Raw genomic sequence first — 22,192 nt, forward strand, 5'->3', positions numbered from 1 at the left:
GCAGAAGGTTGCTCGTAGAACACACAAATCATACGTACACACACACACAGTGGGAACCTAAATGTGCTCCTAACTACAGGAGTGCTGCATGAAAGCTGGAATCAATGAGACTTTGTGGAAAAGGCATGCACACAATTATGTAATCAACACCATATTCTCCTGCATTTGTGAGTGAGGGTTTGGGCTTTTTGCTGCTGCCTGCCATCCATACGGTGTCTGCATACTGGTGAAGCTGAGACTTCGAAGGCATTCATAGTTTAATCAATTAACAACTGACAAGACTTCAGCTGGCTAACAAGCAGAAGGATTGAGGGGTGGTGTTTACAGGGATAGGCCTTTTCTCTTCAAAGAGGCTTGATTTGCTGTGAATTAAGCTGACAAATTATTCAGGCAAAAGTTAGAATGTATTTTGTAGAATCTGTGGGAAATTCCAAGGTTTATGGTGTTGCAAAAGCTTATGGAAAACAACGTTAAATAGCTCAGAGCCTGAAAGTCAATATATCTCTCTTTTGAAGGACCCAGTAGAGAGCCATCTGTGTGAAAACTGTCCTACTGGTGAGTCATGATGATTTTATTCATGTGTTCAATATGCATAATTGTAGTAAGAGCCACTAGGGAAAGCCGGTTTCTCTATGTTTGGTTCTGTTTTGCTTCTTAATGGTTCTGATCATCTGAAACACCTCTGTCATTTCGGCACTTGATACTGTGTATAGTTTATGATAGGCTTAGGCTTTTATCCAAACAGTAGATGGCAACATGATGAGTCAGTATGTGATGTGATTTTTTTTCTTTTTCTGGGGTCACGTTTTTAAAATGATTATTGGTGGCACTAGATGCCTCTCAATGAGTTACATATTTAAATAAATATATAACCACATATTTTCATTCAACTAATTTTTATGCAGAAAATGCTTTAAATTATAGTAATTATGATAAAACTATCTTCAAGATGTATAAGTAGCCAAAATATATACAGATTTTTATCAAGCATATGGTGTAACCCAAAGGATAGACAGTGTAGTTTTTTTGAAAATTGTGGATAGGTGAAAAAAATAATTTGTATCTATTATAAAACGATATACGGCACAGTGCAAAAGTCTTTAGCCACTCATCATGTATTCATATTGGCAGATAACAGGAATTAATTGCAGTGAATTATTGAATAATGACCACCTTTATTCTTCAATACAGCCTAAGCCCTTTTGGACAAACTGTCTTGTCATCCCTTTAAAGCGGTAGTTCGCCATTTTACACATTAAGCCCTGTTTTTAGGTAGTCTGGGGTGAATTATAGATGTTCTGATCACAATTTGGACATTTGGTGCTGAACGGAGCATTTAGGTATCCACTGCGGCAGCCCCCCCACCTTTGCATTGAGTCAATGACCACTCAAGCAAACAATCATAAAACGGCATTAAACTTTCGTTTGCAGAGACATGAAACTCACCGTGTGGTCCGTGGTGGACAGCGATACGTTGGCTCGAAAATCACCGCGAAATACGCTTCCAGAGAAGTTATATTACCATTATTGTCCGTCTTCATTGATTTGTATTGTACACAAACAACGCACTATCGCCACCTAGTGGCTGGATGTCTTGCTGCTGCTATTCAACGGTGTCCGGAAAAATAGGTCCACCAAATGCTAAAACAACTGTTAGAAGGCACATTTCGCTGCAATTTTCGGGTCAATTTATCGAAATTGACCCGAAATTGACCCGAAAATCGCAGCGAAATGTGCCTTCTAACAGTTGTTTTAGTATTTGGTGGACCTATTTTTCCGGACACCGTTGAAGAGCAGCAGCAAGACATCCAGCCACTAGGTGGCGATAGTGCGTTGTTTGTGTACAATACAAATCAATGAAGACGGACAATAATGGTAATATAACTTCTCTGGAAGCGTATTTCGCGGTGATTTTCGAGCCAACGTATCGCTGTCCACCACGGACCACACGGTGAGTTTCATGTCTCTGCAAACGAAAGTTTAATGCCGTTTTATGATTGTTTGCTTGAGTGGTCATTGACTCAATGCAAAGGTGGGGGGGCTGCCGCAGTGGATACCTAAATGCTCCGTTCAGCACCAAATGTCCAAATTGTGATCAGAACATCTATAATTCACCCCAGACTACCTAAAAACAGGGCTTAATGTGCAAAATGGCGAACTACCCCTTTCAAGGAGTCTTCAGGAATAGCTCTCCAGGCTTCTTGAAGGACATCCCAAAGCTCTTCTTTGAATGTCGACTGCCTTTTGTTCCATTCTCTGTCAAGATGGTCCCACACTTCTTCGATAATGTTGAGGTCCGGGCTCTGGGGAGGATTCATCCCTCCAGAGGACCTTTTACCACTGATTTTCAGTACAGTTCTTGTGTCATTTGGCATTTGGCCTTTTGACCTTCTTTAAGAATGGCTTCTTGACAGTCACACTTCCATGGAGACCATTTATGATAAAGTTTCAGCCAACTGCAGATGGATCAACTGAAGGTTCAGATGCATCCCTTGTGTCTTTGCGAGAATTGCTCCTATTTCTTAAGGATATCACTTCTAGATACTGTTAATCTGCTTTAGATAGATTTGGAGGCATGCCACTTCTTCTTTTGTCCTCCACTTGCATAAACACTCTTATCTTTCTGAGATGGTCTTGTCTTTGGCATTAGTTTTAAATGCAACTAAAGAAATATTAACAAATTATATTTCTTTGTGGCAGGCTGAGGCACTAAGTTGTCTGTTATGTGTTAACACAGCACTGGTTCATTCCTTGAATTAGTTGCATTAATCATGCTTAAATCATTCATTTGTCAGCAGCTCAACAAACAAACAAAATAACAAATTCCTACAAAAATGGTCAGGTACAAGAACTGAACTGTGAAAAGCAGCCAATGTCCAAAGAAAAATGTTGAAAGATCTTCAGAAACCTGGAGAACTATTGCTCAAGAATGCTTTGAAAAGAAAGTTGCAAGAAAGTTAGGCTCATTGGAAGCAAAATATAAAGAAATGTCTCAGGTCTTTTGCACTGTGGTCCACTAAAATCCTTTGAGTTCACACAGGAGTGGGATCTCTCTTGATTCTGTATTTCCAAGTGAAACACTTGCTTTTTGCAACAATAGGAACCCCAAGAACATTCATTCATAAAACTCATCTGCTTTCTGCAAAATACTAGAATTAGGGCATGAGGCTTTGCACTGCTACTCAAAGATATTTAGCAAAGAACAACAATCCTTTTAGCAATAAGGAGTGTTTGGGAACAAAGTCTAAACCTTTTGTTGAGTGAATCAGAATGAGATATGCCAACATATGCCAAAATAAAAGAAAGCTGTCAAGGGATATACAGGCCAGGCTCATCCAATTCTCAAATTGCTTTAAAAGCCTTAAAAGCTTGGCAGCATGTTGGAAATGCCAGAACACAGATGGTGCATTAATTCCATGTTCTATGGCAGTGCCCTAAGGTGCAAGACTTTTGGAAACAAATGCAGAATTCTACGAAGAAGATCATCAACATTGGTTTTGAATATTCCTCTAGGCCATATGTCTTGGGTGATACATTAGCTGTAACCAAGCAGAATTTATGTAGACTGTCATAAAGGTTGGCAGACAGACAAACTCAAGTTCAGACACCATGATTTTAGATGTTGGTGGATTGTTGTACTGTTCACAGAACACGGTGTGCTTCTCTCTTTTTTTTTTAGCAAGTTTTGAACTCCTTGTGTGTTCACACTGCACAAGTGATCTGTGGTAGATCAGACTCTAATATGTTTCCCCAGACTTAATCTCAGACTTATCTGACTGATCTTTATTGCGCAGTTCCAGCTGTCATGCAGACAAACTTCTTTTAATGATATGGAGAATCAAACATGGAGAAAAATATCAGGTCTTTATCTCTGAGGTCGAGTAATATTGTAATTGATACCCATGTCTTGTTATTATTATAATAAACATTAGTGTTAATATCACAGTTGGTATCAAATTATATATTTCTTTTTTCCTTTTCTTCCTTTCATTTCCCTACTTATGTTGATAGTGCGGTAAACTAATCTACTAAACTGTAGAAGATTGACAACCATCTTTGAAATTTAAATAAAAAGCAGATTGTTTTAAGTACCGCTGTCTGAGTGACTCACCTCAATACTGTCCACACTGTCTGTCACATGAGTCAATCTCTTCTGAAATCCCCAAATCAAATTTAATGACTGCTCAACCTCTGATTCTTTTCTCTTGTTCAGGGTTGGAAAGCAAAGTTAATAGTGCCTCGTTAATGCATGCTTATTCGAGCAGACTGTGTTTCTAAAATGAGGTTAGGGTTAAAAGGGATAACGTGGTTTTATCAAATTAGTTGGATTATTAAAACATTACATTTTTTCAAAGTGTTTTTTTACACAGCAGTATTCAAGATAGTTTAACCTTTCTGCTAAGTTTTTTTTTAATCTGACATGCACATCTCCACTATAAAATCACAGACTTCTGCCCTTCTCTACCATAATGTCCAATACTTCACAGTTATATTAGTATTATGTTCCACCCACAACTCAGTGCTATCACTAGAGTTTCCTAGCAGTTTGATGTAACATAATAACGTTGCTGTTGAACTTTATTGTTCTGCTAAGGCCAGAAAATCATCAACTAATGATAGTAGACTAGAACTTTATGTTGGCTGTACTCTCAACTCTGTGTCCTGGAACTGCACTGATGCAGAATCTAATGTTGCACCTTACAATCATGTAATTTCCACTTCTCTAATGATAAGATCAAACAGAAATCTTCCCTTGCTTCCTGATTCCTTCTACAGGAGAGTCTCACAGCAGCTCACATTTCACTCTTCTGCATTCATCAAAATAGCATATTCCACAATTATTTTTTTGCTGTAGGTGTTTTATACATCCCAGCAGAGTGTGTGTTAATCTCTAAACAAACTGAGTCTCCATTTATCTTCTGCAAAGAAGGTGAGCATTGCGATCTCAAGGACATTTAAATGATCAGTTTGCTGGGAGCAACTTCTCCTGACACCAGCTAAGCAAAGGGTGCCACGGATACTTTAATGCACAATTCTACCACCTCCGCCCCTGAGAAGGAGCAGATGGTGAGTTCTGGCAGCATTCTGTTGGCTGGAAAACACCCTTTTGATTGAGATGCCCATTATTTTACATGTCTAAAAAAATTATGTACAGAGAGCAAACAGTGCACAAAAAGCACAGAAGTAGAGCCAGATTGTATCTTGCTATGTATGCAATGTCTTAAAGACCATCTGGATGGTTCATTTGGCTGTTCAGGTTTCACAGTGTTTCCAAGAGAACTCACAGTCAGAGAGTAAAGCCAGGTGTTCAGCTCGTAACTTTCAAACACACAGCTTAGTTAAGAATGTGAATATGTGTAATGTTGTGAGGTCTTAGTACTCAGACAAAATCTTATTAAAGACTGAAGGCTTTTATTTACCCGGCATTCTTCATTTCCTGCAGTAATCAGCTAATGGCCAACTTTGGTCATTGACCACCGCGTTCTTCAAGGCTGTGCTACAGTCACCATTAGCCTTATATCGGTAGTGACAGTACATTCACGCCTAGGCTTCTAAGTAACTCCTGGTAGAGTCTTCTAATCCAGTAATTGATAGAGAGAAAGAATGAGACAGTGAGAGGAGGACAGAGATGGTGTGTACAGAGAACACACAAAGAGGACTGACCCTGTTCTCTCCGTCTCTAATTAGCAGTATTAGACAAAGAGCCCTGGGAGAAGACAGATTGAATCCCATCTCGAGTGTGAGATCACTCATGTTAGAGTGGCCCTCAGAGCAAACTGAGTGCAATGTGCCAGAATCTGAAACAAAGCCGGCAACCCAACATACCTCCTGCGGCTCTTGAGGGGTGGGGCAGAACCTCAGAGGACTTATTGACATTAGAGTCTGGGATGGATGAGAAATAGTCACTGAGAGATTGGATAAGTGCACTGCTCTTTTCATAGATTGAATGCATTACTCAGCAATGACCATTCAAGATAATTACTTTGACACAATATGTCAAATTAATGTTGTTCCTCTCGATTGTTAAAACTAGGAAATAGCAGCTAAGACTACATCAAGTCATCCCACCTATAGTTATCCCACTCTAAGTGTTTTCCATTTGGTGCAATCAGAAATGTGAGAACTAAATAGAAAATAGAATAAATAAAAAAAGATAATACAAACAATTAAAAAAGATAATCAAGAAAAGAGCTTCCAGTAATAATCAGTAACAGAGTGCTAAGAGCTTGCAGATTTGTCTGAGAGGATTCAGTGGTTTTCTTCCATAGTGGCAGTTCAATCCCCAGACTGTCCAGTGTTGTTTGGCAAGACACTGCACTGCATTACCCTGAAAGGCTTATTAATCTGCTATTGTAGAGGAAATTAAAGTGAGAATGAAAGTAGAGCGCATCCTCTACATATTGACCCATCCCACGTGACGTCACAAAAAAAGCGTCAGCCATTTTGGACGTGAAAAGAACTACCACAGCAAACAACGGAGGAGCGAGGTACATTCAAAGGGAAATATCGATTCGATCAGTAAGGTTTACATCATGCCGGCATATTGTTGCGCGCCTGGATGTACCAACAATCAGCAGACGAGGAAAGATTTGTCTTTTTACCGGGTCCCCACGGACCTTGAGCGACGGAGAAGATGGATCGCGGCGATCAACAGGAAGGAGTGGCAACCTTCAGTATACCAGCGGTTGTGTAGTGACCACTTTGTTGGAGGTAAGTGTCGAATAAAGATATCATGCAAAGGCTTTACATTGCTTATACATTTACCTCGCAAGCCTTTACATTGCATGGCGGCCAGTGTGTTTAACCAAATAGGTTAAAACAACCCACTAACACCCTTGTTTCTGTAGTTGCCAGTACCATTAGCTAAGGACTAGCTAACCTTGCGTTCCTTTGTTTGCCCTTGTTGTGTGTGTGAGGGCATATCAGGCGTAATGCACCACAAATAAATGTTGTAAACAAGAGGAATATTTTCTTTTCAATCCCCTCATTTTCCTGTAATCTGTAACAGTGGTTGGAGAAAATAATGGAAATCAACGAGGGCAGTGTGGTGGCCGGCTGTCTGGCTACTTTTAAACTGCTATGTCTGTATGGCGTTGCTAATGTGTTGATGTTGTCATTGCAGGCAAGAAAAGCAACAACCCCTTATCTCCGGACTACGTGCCCAGTGTGTTCCAGTACATGACGCCGCATCAAAAACGACGGGCAGAAACCAGCTTAGGGAAGTTTAACCAACGTCAGCATCTCAAGAGGAAAAAACGCGATGCAGAGGGCAAGATCGCCGCTGCTCATTCCTTGCTGGAACTGTCGTACTGTGACAACGAACAGGAGAACCTGGATTTTGATGCTGATGATGATGTAGCTCACCGTAGTGCGTGTTGCCAAACAGATCTCACTATGGCTGACATTGCTGCTTTGGAGATGGAGTGTCAAAATCTACGCGTTGACAACATGGACTTGAAGTCAAAGCTGGTTTCCTGTGATCTGCTGTCCGAAGAATCTCTTCAGAGCAATGACGAGAAAGTGAGATGTTTGACTGGTTTGCTGAGTTTTACGCTTCTGCTGTCCGTGTTAAGTCTTGTCCGTTTGCACGTGAAAGATACCCTGACCATGACATGTTTTCAGCAAGTGTTGTTAACCTGTATGTGATTGCGTATGAATCTGACATTGCAGTTCCTAGGCTATCTGTTTAATGTGAGTAGTTCAACAGTTTCACGAGTGTTTGAAAATGTACTTTCCATCATGGATGAAAACATGGTCCCTAAGTGTGTGATTTGGCCTGAAAGAGAAGATGTAAAGACATCACTACCTATGTGTTTCAGGAAACATTTCCCTGACTGCATCAGTGTGATTGATTGTTTTGAAATCTTTACAGAAACACCTTCAGACATGAGAGCAAAATGTCAAACATACTCAAAGTATAAATCTCATAACACAATGAAATACTTGATAGGAATTACTCCACAGGGTGTGATCTCATTCATTTCGAGGGGATATGGAGGAAGAACAACAGATCCCCATATTACAGAAAACAGTGGCTTTTTAGATAATTTACTACCTGGTGACGTTATTTTAGCAGACAGAGGTTTTACAATTGAAGAACAAGTGGGCCTTTATTGTGCCAAAGTAGTAGTTCCTGCATTCACCAGAGGTAAAAAGCAGCTGAGTCCTTTGGAGTTGGAGGATACTCGGAAGTTAGCCTCTGTGCGCATTCACGTGGAACGAGTGATTGGGTTTGCAAGGTCAAAATATACAGTGCTGCAGGGTCCTGTACCAATTTCGCTACTGTACAACACTGATGATGATGCTTTGTTTACTACTCTTGACAAAATGGTAAGGGTTGCCTGTGCTCTGACTAACATCTGTCCTTCTGTAATTCCTTTTGACTAGATCATTATCTGAGATCCTCCCTGTAAATATTGTCACTCTGTAAAAATGTACATTTCTGTAAATGAGTGACATGACTTTTTCAATCCAATCTTCTCTTATCCTTTTGCTGTGAAGAATAAATCCATGTACATATACTTCAACAACTTCTTGTCTGTGATATTTAATTTAAGTTGCATACTGTGTGAAAATGTCAGTGCAATTAACTCTGGTCTCAGCACATAGGGAATAGAATGTCTTTTAATGTAAACTTTTAGAAGCAGAATTCACTGTCAAACAAGTCAGTGCAAACAAGTTATTTAAAAGGATAATGACATGTATATAATAGTGCTATTTACAGACAATAGAATAAAATAGAAGATTAAGAATAACATTTGTCAGACCCTCAAACATTACGCCGTCTTGCCAACTGATGCCAAGACTGCAGTTGTGACACAGCCATTTCCTCTTGGGGATATTTTTCAACCCGAGACACTTCAAATTAAATACTTTGATCTGGCACTGCTCGGAGTGGCATGTAATCATGCCTGTAGTCTGCACTGTTGCTTTGCAGTAGCACCATGTAACTTGTGAGACAGTTGGTTGTGGCGGGGGTAGGATTTGTGGGCTTGTAAAAGCCTTGGCTAACAGCTCTGGAAGAATTCCTTGTTTAAAGAAGGTGGTGGCAGCAGGCGCCGTTGCTCAGTTGCAGGCAGAAGCCCCGGTTCTCTGCAGCTGCCTGGAGTCCAACGTCCTTGCCACTGAAAGGACACTTTATTTCCAGCAGTCCATCACCACAGCAAGCACAGGAAACGAGGCCATCAGGAGATGCCCCCAGGAACGGAAAAGCTGGGTTGATCTGAAGTCCAGACTGCTCCACTTTGAGGTCTGTATGGATCGTGCTTTGCAGATCCATGTAGCACTGTCTTGCTTGCTCCTCATTGTCACATCCCCATCTGAAATGCATATGTAAAAAACAAAATGCATAGTATTAAGTCAGATTGACAGCTTCTTCCCTACTACAATCACCATAATTATTAGGCTGATGTCAAAACAAATCAATGAACAGCCTACTTCAAAGATTCTTATGTGTCTTCATCAACCATATTATAATGTCTCAATATATTATCGTAGGCCTACTGATGTGTCATTGTCTTCTTGCATTACTTATTGTCTTGGAGGGCCACATATGGCAAATAAACAATTTAAACAAAATAAACTTTGGCTTTGTGTACTTTGTTGCAGTAAACAGGCATACCGTGTTGCTTCAGTTGCAATTTTTTTTGTTTCTGGATAGCAGATCTGGCGTATGAGGCTCTTAGCAGGACTCACAGGATTGGTCCGTACAGAGTCGTTGAACATGGAAGCTGTGATCCTGCCCTCCCTCATAGAAAACCACAGCTTGGCCTTCGCCTGCAATCTGGTCTCCCGCTCAATGTGCTCTGCCTGTTAGAAAACAAATCCAACGCATTGTATGAAGAATTTTAAAATAGAATACAGTATGTAGGTGCATACAATGATATGGACAACTTTTAAATAAGAGTGCCCACTCAAACAAGTCATGTGATAAGCTGTGTTGGGAGTAACGTATTACAAAAGTAACTGTAAAATGTTACTGTAATGCAATGCTTTAGCTGTAACACAGTAATGTAAGGCAATACAGGGCAAACATCTGTAATATTTACTTAGTTACAATGCTAAGTAACTTACAGTAAGTTTCATTTCTGACATTTCAGGTACTGGTACACTTTACCTGCTCCTCAGTAATTGTCAGCGCAGAGAATGCCTTCTCACATTCAGCCATTAGGTCAGTGTGAGACAGTTTCCTGTGTTCCGGGTTGTAGAAGAGCTCTGTCAATGGCTTCGGCAGGCCGAGGGCAACCTGTTTCGGGATGTAGTCCTTGCAGTACCCTGGCAGCACGGATAGTAGTGCGGGCTTGAGACCACTGTTCTTCAGGTCTTCATAGAATTGTGCAGTCTGCTCGGATGTGATGGGTGGCACAGTGCGTTTCTTCTTCTCCGGCTTTTCCCCTAGTGCTGGCTGGCCAGTGCGTTTTCTTCCTGGGTTGGTGAAGTCGATCTCTGCCCCTGGGGCAAACAGGCTCTTGCCTGTCTCGATGGAACCCTGCTGTCCCCACTGCCTAGGACCATCTGTGCAGCTTTTTTCTTGGGCTTTTTTTACAACTGCGTCGAGAGCGTAAAGTAACGCTGCGATGTGCGAGCACACTTCACCAAGCCCTGCCTTGCAAGTACAATGTCCACACAGAACCGTTCCATCCTTTTCGATCACAACCCATGGTTTCAGCACTTCGCGAGAGAGCGCGCACGAGTGATGAACCTGCAATATGAACGTAAAAAAGCCAACATTACTTTCTGTAACTGTACCCTCATAGTGCTGCTCACCGATACAGGGAAACGTTTTAATCATCCAAATGACAGCACCACGTAACATTGCTACGACATTGCTACTGAACTATTGAGAATGAGGAGCCAACATTGCCGGTCGGCCATGCTGGCAGAAGACGCTAATGTTTGCCAGGGGCAACATATACATATACATGCAAAATAAAGATAAAGCCTGAGAGGGATTTTCCACGGCACACCAGATGATCTCTCACGGCACGCTAGTGTTCCCTCGTGCCATTTCAGGGTTGCCTTTCTACTAGATAAAACATAACACAGCGCCTTTAGTAAAGCACTAAGACTTGGTCATTGCAATTCTTGTTATAGCAAGATTATAACACCGTGTCAACGGGTTTACATGTCGTTTATCCTGGTGAACAACGTTAAATGAAAAATGTAAACAAACCTTAGCTGTAAAAAGATGGCGCCCATCGGCTCCGGGGACGATCCACTGGAAAAGGCAGGTCACATTAGCCTGGGCGAAAGCCGACTGTTGACGCTGTCAAACAGTCTGGGAAAACCCAAGAGGAATCCGTTTCCATGGAGGGCGGGACCTTACCCAGCAACTTAAATTCATTGGAGTAACGGAGTTCCCTTAACCAATCATAATGTTTAGAAATGACGTTGGTTATGCGCCGAGGTTCATGCTTACTCTCGCGAGGCTCTAGCTCGCGAATCACGCTTCCCACATCCGCTTTCATTATACCGGTACCATTTGATAAATCAAACTTTTCCCAAAGCCAGTTGGAAGGAGAGCTACGACATCCTTGCTACTAACAAAATTGACGAGGCATTCTTCTTGCTCTCGTTTTAATTGTGTAATGATCTCCAGAGTTGAGACAACTTCATGGATAGCTTCTAGCGTTCTTCCGTCGCCATGTTTATTTCCGCTGCGGTTGAACTACAATTATATGGACTACAATGGACTCCGCGCGTGAGTTCTGCGTCACCACTCGCAACTGTTTACTGATTGGCAAAACACTGAGCGAACCGAGGTAGGGGGATTTGGCCAGACTATGTGCGGAGCCAAAATGTTTGGGCGGAAGTACGTAGGATGGCGTCGCCAGGCTAAGGTCACATAGCCCGACACAAAATATTTGTAGGCATCCAAACTCTTGTATGCCTTTAGATCCTTTCCCGTGTATGGCGTTGGGTTTTTTACGACATAAATGTAAAGGTCGTGGGGGCCGAAGTCGGGTAAAGACGATGCAGTAGCATGCTGTCGGACGTCTGTAAACAGCCCCGGTGGAAGCAAGTACATGTCGTTTTCTAAACCTCCAATTTTCAGCTTCTCCAAATACCTCTCCCTCTGCTGGCCCACTAAATGCCCGACCTCGCTGGATAGTGGAGTTTTTTTCTGCATCGTGTTCTTTCTTCTTTTATTCAATTTTCAGTCGGTCTGTATCGTTACTGTTACTATCAATACTAGCAAATCGTGGTCTTCTACACGTCCAAAATGGCGGTTGCTTTACGAAAGTCACGTGACTGGGAAGGGTCAATATATGACATCCACTCAGGAGTTATAGGCCGTGGTCTGCTCTCTGCTCTTTGTCAGTTTTATCTACATAAAACACAGGAGGCCATGCATTTTTTTCAATCTTTTCATTTTTTAAACTGTTTCATCTTTTGAAATAGTTTCACTCATCACTTTCGGTTCATAGTTTCATCTTCACAGTCTCCCCAGAAAGCCAGAGTCATACTGGGACTTGTTCATAAAACAGAAGTTCAGCAAACAAATCCAAACCTTTTCCAGAATGGGTTGCTGGCCTGGAAAAACAAATTGGATCCACTAATCCAACTCTGCCAGGTCTTTTGGGAAGCTGGAAAAGATCAACTTGCCCTCACAACCAAAAACACATTTTCTTGATGACATCTCTGAAGCAAAAACAAAGTACTGTGCTCTAAAAAGTACTAGCAGGTCTGTCCTTCTTTGTGGCACGATCATCTCCTCTTTTAAAATGCTCATGGTGGATATAATGCGTGCTATAGCTTCCATGATTAGATTTTGAGCACAAAAGGAAGTCCTAAACTGTGAGATGAGAGTGAACAGAGTGTAGAAAAAGAGTTACAGGCGACTGGATAAAATGAGTTCCTTCTGAATAAGAATGGAAAGCACCCCATGGGCACTTCCCAAAGTCTAATTTTAAGCTGATTGGTCAAAAATGGCAAACTGCAATGCAGCTGCTCATTCTTTAGGTGCTTTTAGGAATACATTCAGTTGTTTGTGGCTGACTTCATAGTTAATTCAATTCAATTAATTTTATTCATATAGCGCCAAATCACAACAAATGTCATCTCAAGGCACTTCAAAGTCGACGAGAACTGATGGTGACTGCAGTCGCAGTTTACCAATGCAAGCAAGCTCACCACTGCGGCTGATCTCACAAGAATACTGGTTAAAGTAACACTTTAAAGGGTTAGTTCGCCATTTTGCACATTAAGCCCTGTTTTTAGGTAGTCTGGGGTGAATTATAGATGTTCTGATCACAATTTGGACATTTGGTGCTGAACGGAGCATTTAGGTATCCACTGCGGCAGCCCCCCCACCTTTGCATTGAGTCAATGACCACTCAAGCAAACAATCATAAAACGGCATTAAACTTTCGTTTGAAAAGACATGGAACTCACCGTGTGGTCAGTGGTGGACAGCGATAAATTGACCCGAAAATCGCAGCGAAATGTGCCTTCTAACAGTTGTTTTAGCATTTGGTGGACCTATTTTTCCGGACACCGTTGAATAGCAGCAGCAAGACATCCAGCGACATACAGCGCGCGGAGTAATACTAGTCAAACCAATACAAATCAATGAAGACGGACAATAATGGTAATATAACTTCTCTGGAAGCGTATTTCGCGGTGATTTTCGAGCCAACGTATCGCTGTCCACCACAGACCACACGGTGAGTTTCATGTCTCTGCAAACGAAAGTTTAATGCCGTTTTATGATTGTTTGCTTGAGTGGTCATTGATTCAATGCAAAGGTGGGGGGGCTGCAGCAGTGGATACCTAAATGCTCCGTTCAGCACCAAATGTCCAAATTGTGATCAGCACATCTCTAACTCATCCCAGAATACCCCGAAACAGGGCTTAATGTGCAAAATGGCGAACTAACACTTTAACACATTCATGAGAGAACGGTTTCTTTTCAAATTCTTTCTATAGCTATCAAATAGCATTACCAGATCAGTGAAATAGTCATTTAAATTGACAAAGAAGAGGACCCTCAAAGACATAATCTTTTTCCAGCAACAGTGCAGTAACTCAAACTCAACTGTTATCTCAGTTTTCCTGGAAGTGAGAAGCCTAGAATTCAGTTCCAAATGTGCATATAAATTGGGCTGCTAGAAAAGAAATAAAAAACATGACCTATTATTTGGAAAAGATACCATGACAAATAAAAGGTGCGATGATCTAAGTATAAAAACATAACACGCATGATGAATGTCAATGATGATTTCAGCCAATCTGAGCGGAGTTGTGTAATCATGAAGGTGGCCCCCTGCAGTAGAAGCGGGAGGAAGCAATTGTAGCGCCTGACTTTTTCATACTGCATTCACTTCGCTCCCACGAGGTTTTGTGGCATGGAAATGTGCTCCTTTGTCAGTGACAGTTGGACAAGATTTCTGACCAACACATTCCTTCAAGACCATCATGTATCAATTCAGAACTGTTGCAGTTGCAGCTGATGTCTGAGACATCTTTTCTTTGAGTGGCACCAAACTAGCCACTAAGCAGTCATAATGCAAATTAATTTAATGGTGACTTTCTTAAGTAAAAGTACACCAGGCTTCACTGCAAACATGACAAACAGTTCAGGTGCAGTGTCGTCTATGTCAATAACCCCCTTTTGGTGTGGATTTGGATTTTTAGCTTTGCAAATTTGCAGACTGTTTTTTACGTACAAAAGCTAAATAATACCGTATTATGACCTCTTTAAAGTTACAGCTCTTTCACATTACACAGTTGTTTGATTATTTATTGATGTAAAATGAATATCGATAAGTGCTGCTTTAACTGTACTTAATATCAGGAACAGAAATTGTAGGAGTAACCTGATGATAAGACTGACAGTGAATGTTTATGAGATGAACATGACATTTTGTTTACCCCCAGTTTACTTCTACTGTCAAGTGTAGCGACTCAAAATGTTTTTTACTGTATGATAGAAAGATCCCACTATCACAAATCAATATCTTCACATGATGATCGCTTTCCCCATAACCCATCCCCAAATGTTTTATCAAAGCCTCTGGGGGCTTTAAATGGGAGAAAGAAAATGGATCTATTACAGAAAATATTCCGAAAGAGTCACTTTCTACACTGAACAGAATTTCTGTTGCTGTTTCGTCCATTCACTCTGCTTTTGTGTAACCAGGGCAATGTTCTGTATTGGGAAGAAGTTACAGTAAGTTCTACATTGGAGCTTTTAGTAGGATAATTTTGGATGAACGATACAGTTCATCTACGGACAAGAACTCTACTGAAAGCGTCTTCTGCATTGAAAAGTGCAATAGTGTTATTCGTTACCCAGATACATTCAAAGCAAACTCTGCGATTATCATGACAAATGAAGCTGCACAAAATAATGATGAGGTAAGATAAAATCGCTGATGGGCTAAGAATGGTAATTCTGAATCACCTATCACATCTCCTCTGCAGAAATGCAATGAAAAAAACATACAAATGTACTTTTATTTCCGTTGGTCTCATAGTGAAAAGTGCTGAAGATGAAGCTTTGAAGCTTACAGAGTGAGCAGGGTGTAGCGGGTGCACTGCAACCATACATACCAATGACATTGATCCCTGAGCAGGAGCTGTAATAATGCTGAGGCAGCCACAAGCACATTTTCTTTTTTCTTTTTTTACTCTGGTAAGAAAAGTGCGCTATGTTCTGACATCAAGATGTCTCAGGGCTGTTTTGATGAGCTGGGCATTATTTGGGATGAGTGAGCCATTTCTGTGTCCTTCAGTTTTGAAACAGCAGCAGAGCAGACTGGGGACCAGAGAGAAGGCCATTTATTGTGTTAAGTAGCACAAAAAAGGCCCTTTGCCACTATCAAGCCCCCACCCAACAACAACCCCTTGATGGATTGTTCTACCCGGCCTTGAATCACAATACCCTTCTGCCATCACTACTGGACTCCAAATACCTGAGCCTTATTCTTAGATATGCTCACGCTGTTCCCCATATATGTGTGTGAACTGCTGTTAATAATTCATCTCACTGGATCATCCAATTTCGCTGGCTGATACAATATTTACCATTGTATCTCATAAGTTTTTTTCCCTCTTCATTAAAATTTACATTCATTTAAGTAAAACAAGAAGTATATTTAGCAGTTTAAGGGTCAGGCTGTTGTGGATGCTGGCTTGCCATCCAAAAGTTGTGTTTTGCTGACACAGAGCTATTGTTAACATGAATAATGATGGCTTTGCTGAATACAATCGACCAGCCAGATCAAATGCTTAGCTCTACCTATAATTACACAAATAACACTAAAAAAAACAAACAACTCAGGGCATAAACTCATCAGTTTCCATTGAGCAGCACTTGGTGAGAGTGAGATGAAAAACTGTTAACAGAGAGATAGTTATTTGGACATTCTGACAATTAAGAATTTTCAATGGTCCAGCCAAATGCATGGACTAGTTTCTCTACGGCACACTGAAAGTTGGGGGTCATACGGTGCAAAAGTCTTAAGCTCCCGCCCACCCCTCATGAAAATGGGATATATGTGCAGTCATATTGAAAGATGTGAAAACATAAATGGAAATACAGAAGTACATATAAAATTGCTTAAGACCACTTTAAAAGATTACAAGAACCTCTGGCTGTTCGAAAGCAAAACCTAAAGGCTACATTCAGACTGCAGGCCTTGATGCTCAATTCCGATTTTTTTGTGAAATTGGATTTTTTTGTGAGGTCGTTCACATTGCAATTAAATGCGACCTGTATGTGGCCTGCTGTGTGAACGGCTTACCGCCCCATACTATCCCGCATGCGCAGAAGAGCGTACAATGACGTCATACGCAGCGAGCGTGCCCAGTGTTTGCGGAAGTAAACATGGATGGTAAGAGTAGGAATGCATATATTGCGATTTTAAAGTTGTTGTCCAGCCGGAGCCAGCACATTAATCACGGCATAATTTTAAAGAGGATATTAAAAAGAAAAAGAGCTAGCCTTTTGGCCCTGGCCTTTTGTGGGGCAGTGGCATCGTCTATCCAAAGACACGTTTGGGTGCGTCGTCGTAGCCAGGAGTGGTGGGACTCTGATGTGAGCGGCTTTTCAGACGCGTAGGTCGGATAAATGCGCCCTGGCCGTTCTGACTGCAGTCGCATGGCAAAAGATCAGATACGTATCGGAATTAGGACCACATATCCAAGTGGCCTGGATCGGATTTGAAAAAATCCGATCTGTGCTGTTCAGACTGTCATGAAAAGATCAGATACAGGTCGCATAGGGCCAACAAAAATCGGATTGGGGTCACTTCAGTGTGCTGTCTGAATGTAGCCAAAGAGATGAGGGGTGGCTCAAAACTTTTGTACAGCACTGTATTTGTTAACCTCCACTAGTTCACTAGTTCACAAGAAAAAAAAAGTCTGGCTTTGTAATCTCATTGTAATATTTCTGTACAGTGTAAGACACTTAGCTTTTGTTTAGTCTTTTCCCTACATATTTGTAAGAAATTGGACACTTGCTATAGAACAGAAATTGGCTGTTCTATATATAATATTTCCGTAACACATCCTGATGTCCATTTTAAACATCTGTTGTGATACTGTGCAGCATGAGACATATCATTCATCTGTTTCCCCAGAAGAGGCAGTGTCTCTTTTTACACACACTCATAATGAAGGTCAGATTGAGGCTATAATTCTCCAGAGTCTCGGCAACAAAAGTATTTATCCTCAACATGACACGGAAACACAAACACGTACTCGCAAATGTATTCTTCCCCATACATATGTAAGACTGGCTAAAAACATTCATGCATGCAAGCAGTCATATCCACATATAGCAAATTCAGCACAGCTGTGTCAAAGTTGGATGTGTGCATGGCCATCCAGACAGAATAGGTCATTTTCCACCATCACTGATGGGTACAATCTTTGATCTCTGTCTTTTTTTCTGAGTTTTTCCCAGTGTCTATTTCTGGGTCTCTCAAAGCATCAATGTAGTTCAAGACCAATGAGTTCAAGACAACAAAATTTAAGTTTATTTCAAGGTTGGTTACAGGCAGTAGTTTTGACCTGATTGTGCTTAAACTATGCAGTATCCTTTAAGAAAGTGGTCTGATAGAAAACTAGACCCCTGCTCCTCCTATTTTTTCCTTTTCCAGGCTTTAAAAATTCTAGTCTGTTAATCTAGATTTTGCCAAAGTACAGAAACCGTCTGTTCTACAAATACAGATTTGAATGCATGTCTCAGTTAGCATGTTAAATTTTACAGTTCATGACAGTACAATTAGAAAAAGACTGAGAAAGTACAGCCCTGTTTGGAAGGTATGCTGGAGAAAGCCTCTTCTCTCTAAAAAGAACATGGCAGTACAGCTTTGATTTATGAAGTTGATAAATTTGATAAATCCAAAATGTTCTTTGGACAGATGAAACCAAAATGGAGATTTTCGGTCATGATGCACAGCAGCACATTTGGAGAAAATCAAACACAGGATATGAGCACAAACACCTCATGCCAACTGTCAAGCATGGTGGTGGAGGGCCGATGATTTGGGCTTGTTTTGCAGCCACAAGACCTGGAAATCTTGCAGTCATTGAGTCCACCATGAACTCCTCCGTATACCAAGGAATTCTAGGTCAAATGTGAAGCCATCTATCCGACAGCTAAAGCTTGGCTAAAAACTTGGTCATCAACAGGACAATCTACAACAGGATGGCTAAATAAGGAAACAATCAAGATGTTGCAATTGTCTGGTCAAAGCCAAGACATCAGCCTGACAGAAATGATGTGGTTGAACCGTAAGAGAGCTGTGGATAACTGAATGTCTGCAAACCTCAATTAAGTGAAACAATGTTGTAGGTCAAAATTCCTCCACATCAATGTTGGAGACTGATAACATCATACAGAAAACAACTATAAATCATTGGGGTGTACTTGGTTGTTTCACACACTGCCTCAGTATTACAAATAATGATATGTCATATAACGTTGTTAACCTGAGGTGGTATGCACCTAATTTTAAGATCAGGTAAGGACCAGGTGACTGTTTATCATGTTCTCATAAGTAAACCATAGAATTGATGGAGGGTGTATCTTTTTTTTAATAACAGGTTGTGGGCACAGCCAGAAAATCCTTGTTTTTATTTTTGAATTTACGGCCTTGAGCTTAATCCTTGCGCTTTATTTTTTTTGCCAGTCAAGATTAGAACTTCTCTTAATTTCTTCTGTTTTGTCACAGATATCTCGACCAAGAATTTCAATTCACAAAGTATTCAGAATGTCGCAGCAGAAAAAAAAGGACCATGCCTTTATTTCTGTCTGATTGAAGCACAGGAAAATATGAAAACATGTATCATTCACAGAATAGATGAAACAGGGAAGTCAGCTCTGAGACAGCTTTCAGTCCCCACAGCAGTGAAACAGAAAAAGCTGAGGGGAAATATAGTAGCTGTGGCTGTTAACATCATGTGGAAGTGGTCACAGACATGGATGGTTCAGAGACATAGAGCCTGGAGTTTAGTCTCATTAGTCTCCTACAAACCCTAACCCATAAAAGCTTTTTGCTTTTAGCATCAGCTACTCTTTGTCTTCTTTTTGTTCAATCATCAATGTTCACATTGTTGCTATATTTGTGGGCTATTTTCTCTGCAGCTAGTGAGATCCCCTACGGCACATGAAAACACCTTTCTGGAGAGATGTTGTGTTTGCTGGAATTGTGTATAACAAGCTGTAAAACTGCATTAATAATGATGACTGGACTGATGTGAATGTATCAGGCTCAATAAATAATGTGTGAGGTGTGGTATCAATTTTGTAAAAACTATTTTCACTAGTCTGTTTCTTTCTTAGACTGTTAAATTAACAAGGCTTATTGGTAGGGGGCAGGTGTAATGAACTGACAAGACACAACTGTTACTTAACTTGGTTTGAATTCGGATGCTTATGTAATGATAGATAGAATGAAAATCATTCCAGTGCCAAAGGAAGCACTGGCTGAGGTTTTGGGTCAGATAAATATATATCAACTACTAATATAATGTAGTCGGAGCATGCCCTCATCCTGAATAAACCTATTCTGAAAATATTTTCAACTTTCAGTCGACACAAAGATTGAAAATAGAAGACTAAAATGGATTTCCCTCCACAACAAAGATAAGGCCACCCAGAGAAACCAGATTTGCCTGAGTTTGGTATACAGAGCTGATATCAAAGAAAAATAGAACGATGGCTGAAAGTTCCATGAAAGGTAGAGGGAGGGACTTCAAATGGCATGACAGCCTATTTGGGAAATTTATGCCCTGGTATTGCCTCACTATCACTCTTGCTTCCATGACAAAACATGTGGTCAGAATTCAGGTGAGATGAGGACATGCAAAGGACAATGATGATGTTGATGCATTTCTCTTCAGTGCACAAGGAAAGCCCCTGCTTTGAGAAAATGGTCTTATATTGGCAGCTGTGACCCACTTTTACCCATTCATGCTTGAGCTATCATACAAGCATACACACACTCTCATGTCCACACATGCTGTAATGCATCAGTGAAGAGGAAAACAGAGGCATCTGGAAAAGTCGTCCTCTGGGAGGCTTTGACATGATTTGCGGGAGCTCATTGCGTTTCCCATAACTCTGGGAGTGGAGCGCTCTATAGGCGACTTCCCAGTGCGTTCACTGTGGAATCTGATGATTGCTGCTCAACTAACTGGTGAACCATATTAGCAAGCTAGTTACAGAAGGAGAGGAATGCACTGAGGAGGCACGTGAGACCACACAATTTGTACATTAATGTTTAACTCTAATTTAAGTGTTTCCTCGGATCTCAGAGGGAGGACTTCAGTTCCCTGTGGTTCAGCTGAAGCTGAATCGACAAATGTCATCTTAGATGTGATGGCCTTGTTAAGATGACTTTTAAATTCACTTCCTGCATGGGTTATTGTCACTAAAAGTGCCCAGTAAAAAGAACAAACTGGTTTATTTGTTATAGTTAAGCTGCTATAGTTGGATTTGAAAATGCTCTGGCTGCACCAATGTGTAACAAATCCTTTCTATTCATAGTAATGTGTGTATGTGTTTTACATTTACAAAACTATCAAGATAAAGTAAAGAAGAAGCATAGTTCGACCTTAGTACTATCTGCTTCTGAAGAGTGCAGACGTCTCTCTGCTTCCTCCTGCTGCTTATTGCTTTATTTGCTTTTAAATCATTTTACTTCTTTCCACAAGTCTTGGATATAATTTTATTCTTTTTCTTTTAAGTGAACCAAGACTTTTTTAAATAATTTTTCTCAAAAAGTCATCTGGAAACTGTCGTGTGGAAATTCCGTTGCAGCTTCCTGCTTTTGGAGGAGCTCAGCTAACTGAAGCTAATTAGCAGCAAGATGCCTCCCTTTTCCACTGACGATTACCACAAGCTACTCCAGAAGATAGCAATACTGGAAACAAAAATGTATCGCTTGAAGTGAACGTGGAGAAAAATGGACAATATGGAAATGAAACTACTCTGCCAGTATCCCAAAACACTGAAAGGGAGCAGGCTAACAGGAAGCTAACTGGCACCACCGAGACACGGCAGGAGCCTGGTGTAAATGGAAAATATTCAACCAGTCCTCCCTGGAACTCCCTTGGTGCTAAGCCAAAACACTACAAATCGCCTCCCTCAGATGTGGGAAGACGGTTATCAGGCAGAACCCAACACCTGGAGACCCACAATGACTCCGAGTGACCTGCACTATCACACAGGAATGTCTCTACCCCGATACCAAAGAAAAAGCAACGATGGACCGAGACGACCACCAAAACCAGGAGTAAATTGCCACAAGACACAGGAATTCTGCTAGAGAAAAGATTTGCTCCACTTTCTCAAAATTCTGACTCTCCAAAAGAACGCTCATCTCCCAAGACCGGAGAAAGGTATGAGGCTAAATTATATGCTAAAAGGCCACAGAAAGAGCTAACCACTGGGCCTCAAACTCTGATAGTGGGTGACGGAGCTGTGAATGAGATAAAACGTTTTAGCAGCAAGAAAAAGACCAAAATACTCTGTTTTAGTAACGACATGGTGTCTGATATCTCAAAGAAGATTCTGGACATTGTTGCTGAGCATCCGACACTGAAATCTCTCATCATACACACAGGAGCCCTTGATGTTGTGAAGCAACAATCGGAGGTATTAAAGGGGAACTCCGGGGCATTTGAAGCGCATTTCCATTGCTAGAGGTTGTCAAATACTGATAGTAGGACACAGAGA

Source organism: Odontesthes bonariensis, chromosome 23 (genome assembly GCF_027942865.1).
Source record: "Odontesthes bonariensis isolate fOdoBon6 chromosome 23, fOdoBon6.hap1, whole genome shotgun sequence".
Classification (NCBI taxonomy): domain Eukaryota; kingdom Metazoa; phylum Chordata; class Actinopteri; order Atheriniformes; family Atherinopsidae; genus Odontesthes; species Odontesthes bonariensis.